Genomic DNA, 8,316 nt, shown 5'->3' on the forward strand with positions numbered 1-8,316 from the left:
ATGAGTGGTGAGAGGGAGAAGACTGGGAGGAGGAGGTGTTGGAAGCTCAAAGAGGTCACAGAGCTTAGTAAGCAGGAAGAGGCTGTGGCAGATTCCGAGGCAGAAGCTGAAGCTGGAGAAGAGTGAGGCCAAGAGGCAGAGATGAGGCAGGCTGCCGAAGAAGCCAGGGAATCTCCTGCTCCTGTTGTGATCAGCTCCCCTCCCCTGTGGTCTCCCAGAACCCGAAGAGGTATGAAGAGGGTGAAGCAAAGACAGACAGGATGAAGGAGCCTCAGATTACTTGGGAAGCATAGATGCCCAAGCACCCACAAAATTCCCCATGAAGGGGCCTGGCACCCACAAATTTCAGTCCCAGGGCCATGCGCACTGCATGGCACCCACGGTCATGGGGCCAAATTGGCACTCCTGTTGAGAAGGAACAGAGTTGTGGGAATGCGGGGACCTTCAGTTCTCACAACTGCCTCATTGAGGCAAGACCTACTAGGAAGAGTTGCTGTGATCACGAGGCCTGAGCTGCTTTGTTTCTTCGACTAAAGAGTTAATTTCACTGACGCCTTGAGAGTTATTGCTGACCTGTTCCTGATACCTGCCCTGACATTTCATTAAGAACATAAGGTTCACAGTGAGCAAAGTCCTCTGATTTCAGTGGGACTTTCTTCTATGTAACTGTGCATAGGACTATAGCCTACTTTTTCATTACACAGACCCAGGTTCTCCATGTAGCTTGAGCAATGGAACCTCATGATCTGGGTGATCCAACGATTCACCCTTAGAACATAAGGCTTAAGCTTGTGAAATGGCATCTCTGGGGACTCCTTTGTGTACCTGCTTTGAAATACCTAACCCTCAATTCATGCAGAGAGGAATACAGCATGCCAGCGTTCTTACCTTTGTTACACTGTAGAATCTAACAATATTTAACTGGTGAAGTCATTTTGGTTTCCAGACCTGTGTCACAAATATGCTTGGGAACTTAGGGAAGAAAAGAAAGAAAGAAAGAAACAATGCTCTTATTCATGACATCAGATCCAGCTCCATGGAAACATGTCGTGATGACAAAAACACACAGAGAGAGATTGCAAGGTCATAAGTCACACTCAAAAGAAGAGGCAAGAGAGAAACTGTAAGTTTAATGAATAACATGTATCAGCCTCAAAAGGGAAGGTGGAAAGCAAAGAGCAACAAAGCACCTGAAGTTAAATACCCTCCAAAGTACTTCAGATCCATTTCATCTTCAAGTGAAGTAGCTCTTCAAGAGTAGAAAGTTCCAGAGGGCTCACTTTGCAAGAAATTGAGGGAAATCACATATATTGCCACTGAAAAGGAAAGATTCCACAATGGATCTGTCAGGAATAGCAAAGATCTTTCCTCTCCTTGCTAAGAAGTTGCCAGCTTTTTTCTAGAAAGTAGGGATGGTGTGATTATTCATTATTTTCCCTTCCCAATGAGAAACATTAAATATTCTCTGTTGCACATGACTGTCATGAACAGGCAGGCAGGTTGAGAATTGTGAAGAATGATTTAGGTTTAGGTTTGGAGGATGCTGAAAAATGCTATTCTGTTTGGTGGGATTTTATCATAAATACAATAAACACACAGGGTACAATGTGAAATTTGGTTTTCCTAATTGTCTTAAGTATTCAACTGATTCAAGTGCTGATTTTTTGTATTTGTACATGTATTATTTTTATTGCGTTGTTTCGTATGACTGGCCCAGTTGTCACCAGGGCACCAGAACGCCAGAGGTAAGGCGACAGCTGGCAGTGGCAGCAGGGGGCAAAGGCTGGGCACCCTCAGAAAAGAAATTGAGGGTGCCCAGGCCCCTCAGGCCCCCTAGAGTTTGTGCCCTGCCTCTGCTCCAGAACACCCTCCCAAAGAAGAAATGCCAGGGCTGCATTTTTCGACATTTTAGGAAAGTTGTTAGAAATCTTTCTCTTTCACCAGTCCTTATCATAGGCTCCTGGGATTCCAGCACTGTAGATTTGGCTTCCTGCATTTACCATTATTGTGTTTTATGGATTTAAATGTTGATGTTTTATTGATTTCCATTCCTGTAATTTATTGTTGTAAATGGCTTTTTGAAACATAGGGCCCTGCAAACCCCCCCCCCCCCACAAAACCCAGCCCCACCTCCTTAATTGCACTAGGGGTCATATACTGACACTCCAGACCCAAGATGCCCCAAATCATAGCCTTCCTTCAGACCTAAGTGGCCCCTTAATTTGACTGATCTTCTGTTCCTACAGCCTCTGTTTCCATTGTGTTGTCATCCAGCCAAGGTGTTTAATGCCTCCTGTTAATGGTTCTGTGCTCCAACTGTTCTCTTTTACAAGGGAGAGTCTCTGTTTTTGGTAACTGGTAAATCATTGTTCCTATTTTGTTCCTATTTTTGCTTCAAGTAAGAGTTGTTGTTGTTTTTACCTAAACACCCTCAAGGTGATTCACTTTCAAAATTTTACAAAAAATAGCCAGCAGTTTTTCACCGGTGTATGTAATAACAAACAGACGCTGAATGGAAAGGCTAGTTTTGTTCAAATGCTTTTTGCTTTGCTCAGTATCCTTCAAATGTTTACCCAAAATTTGTCTCAAAATTTCATTTTTGCATACCTTTAGAAATGCGACTGAGTCACAGGGCATGTGCAATTTTGCGACCCACCAAGCCAAATGCAGCCCACCACATCCTCAGCATTTCTCAGTATCTAGTGAAGTCTGTGACGGCATGCCTCAATAAATTTGCTATGATTTAAGGCACTGCGAGATTCTTTGAACCCCTTCTCTTTTGGCTGGCTGCCTAGAGCTTCAAAAATAGGGTGGAGGTGGGGACAAAGGGTTGCTTACCACCTGACTGTCTGCAGTTCAGGGCAGGTGGTCTGTATTTTGCCTGGCGAGTCCCAGGCTGTGCACACTTGGTTTGGAGAGTTGAAGGCTTCCATCAGTGTCACACGTGGTAGCAGGGGCTGCGGAGGAGTCCTTACCCCAGGGCTTGTCATGTGCTTGTTCATAAGAAAAGAATCACAGGGTCATGGTGCTTTAATCGGTTGGGTTCTGCTTTTCCTCTTTCTTCCTGCGCGTGAAAGACATAACAGGGAACTACCAGAGCAGAAGTAAGATGTGTTTTGTTAGTTGTCTGAAGCCCTGGGGCCCGGAACCGGATAAGTCCTGATATTATGCCTGGATTGAGCAAAAAATAAATCCATTTTGTTTCCTACAAACATTTAGCCATTAAAAAAAAATATGACATAGAAAAACAGGCCTCACTGTCTGCATGCCTTCTTGTAAAGCTTGCATTGTGAAAGTGTCAGAAGCATTAGCTCATTTGGCATACATTCTGCAAGCTAATGCTTCTCCTTTAATTCTCCCTGGGGACAACATGTCTGCTTTCCAAATAAAAAGGAAAAAAACAGGCTGAAGAAGGTGAAGGGGAGTTGCCACAGAACCTGCTGCTTCTCTAACGATATATATGATACATACCTACTCTAATCCAGTGCACTAAGAAACCTTGGGGTGTGTTTATAAGGTCCTTCAACATTCTTTGGGTGCATCTGAAAAACAACCCTATGTTGTGAAAGCTGTTATACAAAATATGCAGAATTGTGCGTTAGAATGCTGGGCAGCACAACTTCAGATTAAAGATGAGGTACAATTTTAGTGTAATGAAATATAATAAAAGAAACAAATGTAATAAGCCAGCATGCCTGGGAGTCACTGGGGATACGGTACCTTGCTGATGTGCTGGTTCACTACATGGGAGCTGGGAGACTTTTGTTTCAAAAGGGAGAGCATTAAAGAAAATGACACCCCATATTGAATCAGTAGTGGTGCAGTCAAAATTCCTACTTGGATGTCTTGAGAAGATGGTGATGATTTCATTAGCCCTCACAAGTCACCTAATCTTTTTCCTAAGTGCCGTGGAGATGCTGCAGTTAAGGCAGACCCTAATCCTAGACTCTCCATTTGCTTGGTGTGAGGGGAAAGGAAAGAGGGGGGTAAAGCACGGGAGCAGCTGCAAGTCTGTTGGCTGGCCTTCTCTTGGCCCTTGGTCCCTTCCTTGGACAGTGGCAGGGGCCAGAATGGGCCTCTCTCCTCTCAGCTCAGCAGAGATCAGAAAATATGCCTACTCACACTTCCCACCGGTATCCTTGCAAATTCTGTCTGAAGCCCAGAGAAGTGTAGATTTCCATGAGGAGGATGACAAGCCTTTTCTTAAGTCTCTTCCCAGAGTTCCTATCACCTTTCTGAGTCCAGCACAACCTTGCTCAACCTTATGATTCTGTCCTTATTGCCACGATCACTCTGCTCACTACCTTCACTCCTCCAGTTCTACCACTCTCCTGTTGTCTTAAGCACCCCCTCATCCACCCCCACTTTCTTCCTCCTTTCCCCCCACTCCTGGCCAGAGAATGGCTGCAAGTTGCACAGTATCCATCTTTCCCATGAAGTTTTTGACTGACATTTCCAGTCCTCGCTCAAAATGAAAACTAAGCCTATGCAAAATGAATTTAATTTGGATGGAGCCAATCTGTATTATTTTTGCTTCTCTCCCCTGCCCACCCTTCTGCCCCTCTTATCCCTCCCACTGTTGCAGTTTATCTTGTAAGCTCTTCGGGGCAGAGAGCTATCCTTTTGTACTTATTCTGAAAGGCACTATGTAAATTGATAATACTATAAAAAATTGATAACTATAATAATAATGCTTTATACCTCAAATCCTCTGAATTCAAATATAGTTAAAACCCCATGCTCATTTTTAACAGAAAGATAAATGCAACAGGAATTAAAGGGTAATGCAGATGCATTGCAAATTGCACACATCAGAGCAGACATCTTGACCTCAGTCTACCAGGATTCCCCCCTCCCCCCCCCACTGATCCTTATGCTAAGCAGCATCAAAGCTGAAATCATTCCTAAAACTGGAAAGGAATCCCTTCCCTTTTAAACCAATCTAGTGAAAACACTGTCATTTACCTTTCCTGCTGTCCTTGTCTGCCTTCCAGGCAGGTCACGGAAGGGAACCCTTTCAAAGGAGCCCCCGCATAGTAGCAGCCCAAACCTCAGATGGAAAGCGTTGATGTTTACTTCATTGAATGCAGCAGCACAATGTGGAAACCACACATTTGAAAAACCCAACTTTCGCTACAACTCTATAAATCAGCCCAGATGCATTTTGAAATGTTTCCCAAGGTCAGCTGAAAAAGATTTCTGCAAGCCTAAGAAAACTCTTTGGATGAACACAGTCTTTGTTCTTCTGATTTTATAAGCACATTCTGTGAGCCAGGCATGCTTCACGTGGTTTCTGGTTTCACACTGAACATGTTACACAGCTCTAATGAGCTTCAGACTTTATGCACCAGGAATTGACATTGGTGTTCCTGTGCACTGTTCTAGGAATACGCCCAGATTGGCTTTCATAAGCATTTCACAAGCCATGATACACGAGTTCAGAAAGTTAACATACACCCAAGCCTTTGCAGGCCGTTTTTCACATTGCAGAGATCAAAAACAGGTTTTCCATCAAGTACACGCACAATGGGGAGCAGCAGCCAATCCAAGTTCCCACATCTTTGGTGTAAATCTTAAAAGAGCAGTGTATGAAGAACCTCTGAGAGTCCACCCATGGAAGCAACAGTTTGCTCTTGAGCACCATATATATATATTTGACTAGCATTATTTTTTATTTGTATTCTCATACACTGCTCAGCCCTGTTCAGTTCTCATACATGGCTCCAGGCAGCTTTACTCTTAATTTTCAGTAGCAGATTATGTCAGAGACACAACAAAAATAGGACCAATATCCTGCAAAAGCCATTGGGAGGTGCTGCGGACCTCTGCACGGATACGCATTGTGTCCCCTCTGCTTCTAAGTCCGATTTTTTACTTGAATACTCTGTTGTGTCCCTTAGACATCCACAAATCCACTGGCAGCTTTCCATGGGAGAGTGCACCCAGCTGTCGGGTGAGCAGAACATCTGGCAGCACACAGATCCAGTTTCCAAGCAAGTGAGCAGGAATCCCTTTGGAGCAGTGGGAGAAGCCTCTAGTGTTTCTTACCTTCTCCATAGCCTGGTCTGCACACAAATGGCTGACAAGGGTGTGGCTGAGGACTGGTGGTAACCACAAAGAATGGCTGGCTAGAAAAATGGAGCCAACACTTGTGAGGCTCTGGGGTCACCCTTTAGGATGCTCTTTTGCTTCCACTTTACATGGTAACCAGAGCCATCTTTAGGCATTATTCACATGAAGGGGGCAAATGTGGAGCAGCATAGCCCTCCCGGCCCTGCCATTGTCTTATTGGGGAATATTATTTGAAGCAGGGAGACTGTTCTGTGCACTGAGGATCCCTGTATGATTTAGAACCCTAGGGGATCCAGGTTTGTTTTATTTAAATCATTCATTCGTGTAAACCATTGATAGTCTGCTGTGTATTTCATCTAAGTCAGGACTGGGTACATAATTCTATTAAAAACAATGGTTTCATTAAAAAACAGAACAGGTAATAATATTAATCTTCCAATAGCAGATGACTTCAACATCATTATTACAATATTCAGGACACAACTGCACAATCCACAAAGGCCTGAGAAAAGAGCCGGGTTTTACCATTTAGGCTGGCAGCAGACGTCCTTTGGGGTTTCTAGATCACAAGGAAAGCCTCCATATGTAGAGGGATCTCTGTGCTTTGGAGATTCCACAGGATTGGGGTTGGAATAAGACTTGTGGCAGCTAAATGTACTGCTCTGCAACCCCTTGCATCTTGCTTGCTTCCTTCACACGAGTTACAACTTAGGATCTGTCTGGCTTTCATTGGGGTCTGATGAACAATCACAAAGTCTAAAAGGGAAGCACATGTCCACAGGGACCTAAGAACATGCCATGCGGGCCAAACGGCCCCCTGTGAATCTCTCCAGTGTGTGATACTCATCTCCTCTCAGACTTTACATCAGGGGTGGGGCAGCTAGAGAAATATCTAAGAAAATACATCTTTTGCACACCAGCAATGTTCTTTTTCAATCTCATGGTAATTTCCTGAAACTAGCCATATTCCTAGCACAGGAATAAAAGTCTAATCTCAGCACCAGAGTGTTAAAACATAAAATTATTTCCACACCCACCAAAAATGACACAGAAAAGGTTCCCTATTTTTAGAGCATCAATGCAACACATACTAGACTTTATGGATTATGAGGGTCCCCCCCCCCCTTTTTAAAGAAGGATTTCAGCACATTCCCTCTTTTAAAGGAATTCAAGTACATTGGAATTATTTGGCTATTTCAACCAGTGGAATCAGCCAATGATTTTGGCTGCATCTATCATTTTGGCCTGAAGGAGGCCGCTGTTCAAATCCCTCTAGCCCAGGACAGCACTGCCACTGGCACCCAGCCAGTCATTAAACCCCGCCCCCTCAAAAAAAAAATGTGGTTAGGAAAGCATAACATGACCAACCTTTCCCTGCTGGAAATTACAGTGGGTGTAGCTTTATAGTGTTTTACTGGTTAATTGAATGTTAAACTTACTACACTAAGCTATTTTACTGGCACTCCAATTTCTCCTTTCTACGTGTCTATCCTGTACTAACAAACTATTATTAAGCCACAGTTTCTGATCTGACAGATTAAACACCAAGAATGAGGAAATCGGATGGTATGCGAAATCAACAGGGGAAGTTGGCTGAACAAATATAGCTGTGTAATTATGCTTTTATTGAGTAGAGTTCATTCTTTTAAAAGTTCAATTATCAAAGGTCTAGAAGCTTAAATAAGAAAGGCTCAAGAGCAGCTGTCCAGCTATGCATGCTGTTCTTCCCCAGAATGATAAGATTGCGGTTTCAAATTTTATTTTATAATTTTATTTACAGCATTTGTAGGCTGTTCCATAACATAAGGTATTTCTGCCCAGCTTACAATAAATAAGTAAAAACAATTGAAATGCAAAATAAGACATAAAATCAAGAGCTTTGTGTTCAAAGGGTACTAAGTTTGCTTTCCAAGTATCCCTAGGTAAAGCATAAAGCAGGGATCATCCAGTTTGTTGGCTTACTACAACTTCCATCAGCCTCCTGCCATTGGTCAGGGTGGTGGCAGCTGATGGAAGCTGTAGTACATCAACATCTGTAATGCCACCAGTTACCTATCCCTGGTACAAAGCATAGAGATGTTAAGATATAGCAGATAAAGATGGCAGGAGGAAAAGCGTGTGGGTCATGAGCAGAGTGGCAAAACAAATGCCAGAGGTGGTAGCTGCAGGTGCTTTGGGATTTTCCTACTAGGGACTGGATTGCACCTGGTAGCCCCAGAATTCCTTGGTGGGAATTTATTTTCA

At 43.5% G+C, this 8,316-nt stretch overlaps 1 long non-coding RNA gene across 1 annotated transcript; it reads left to right on the plus strand.

Moving 5' to 3' along the window:
* The first annotated feature begins 2,282 nt into the window (after positions 1-2,282).
* On the plus strand, positions 2,283-5,233 carry LOC307215822. Its single transcript, XR_013838644.1, has 2 exons — positions 2,283-2,398; positions 4,995-5,233. It is a non-coding gene; the product is annotated as an uncharacterized lncRNA (long non-coding RNA).
* Positions 5,234-8,316: the final 3,083 nt, after the last annotated feature.

Source organism: Podarcis cretensis, assembly GCF_951804945.1.
Source record: "Podarcis cretensis genome assembly, chromosome: 5".
NCBI lineage: Eukaryota > Metazoa > Chordata > Lepidosauria > Squamata > Lacertidae > Podarcis > Podarcis cretensis.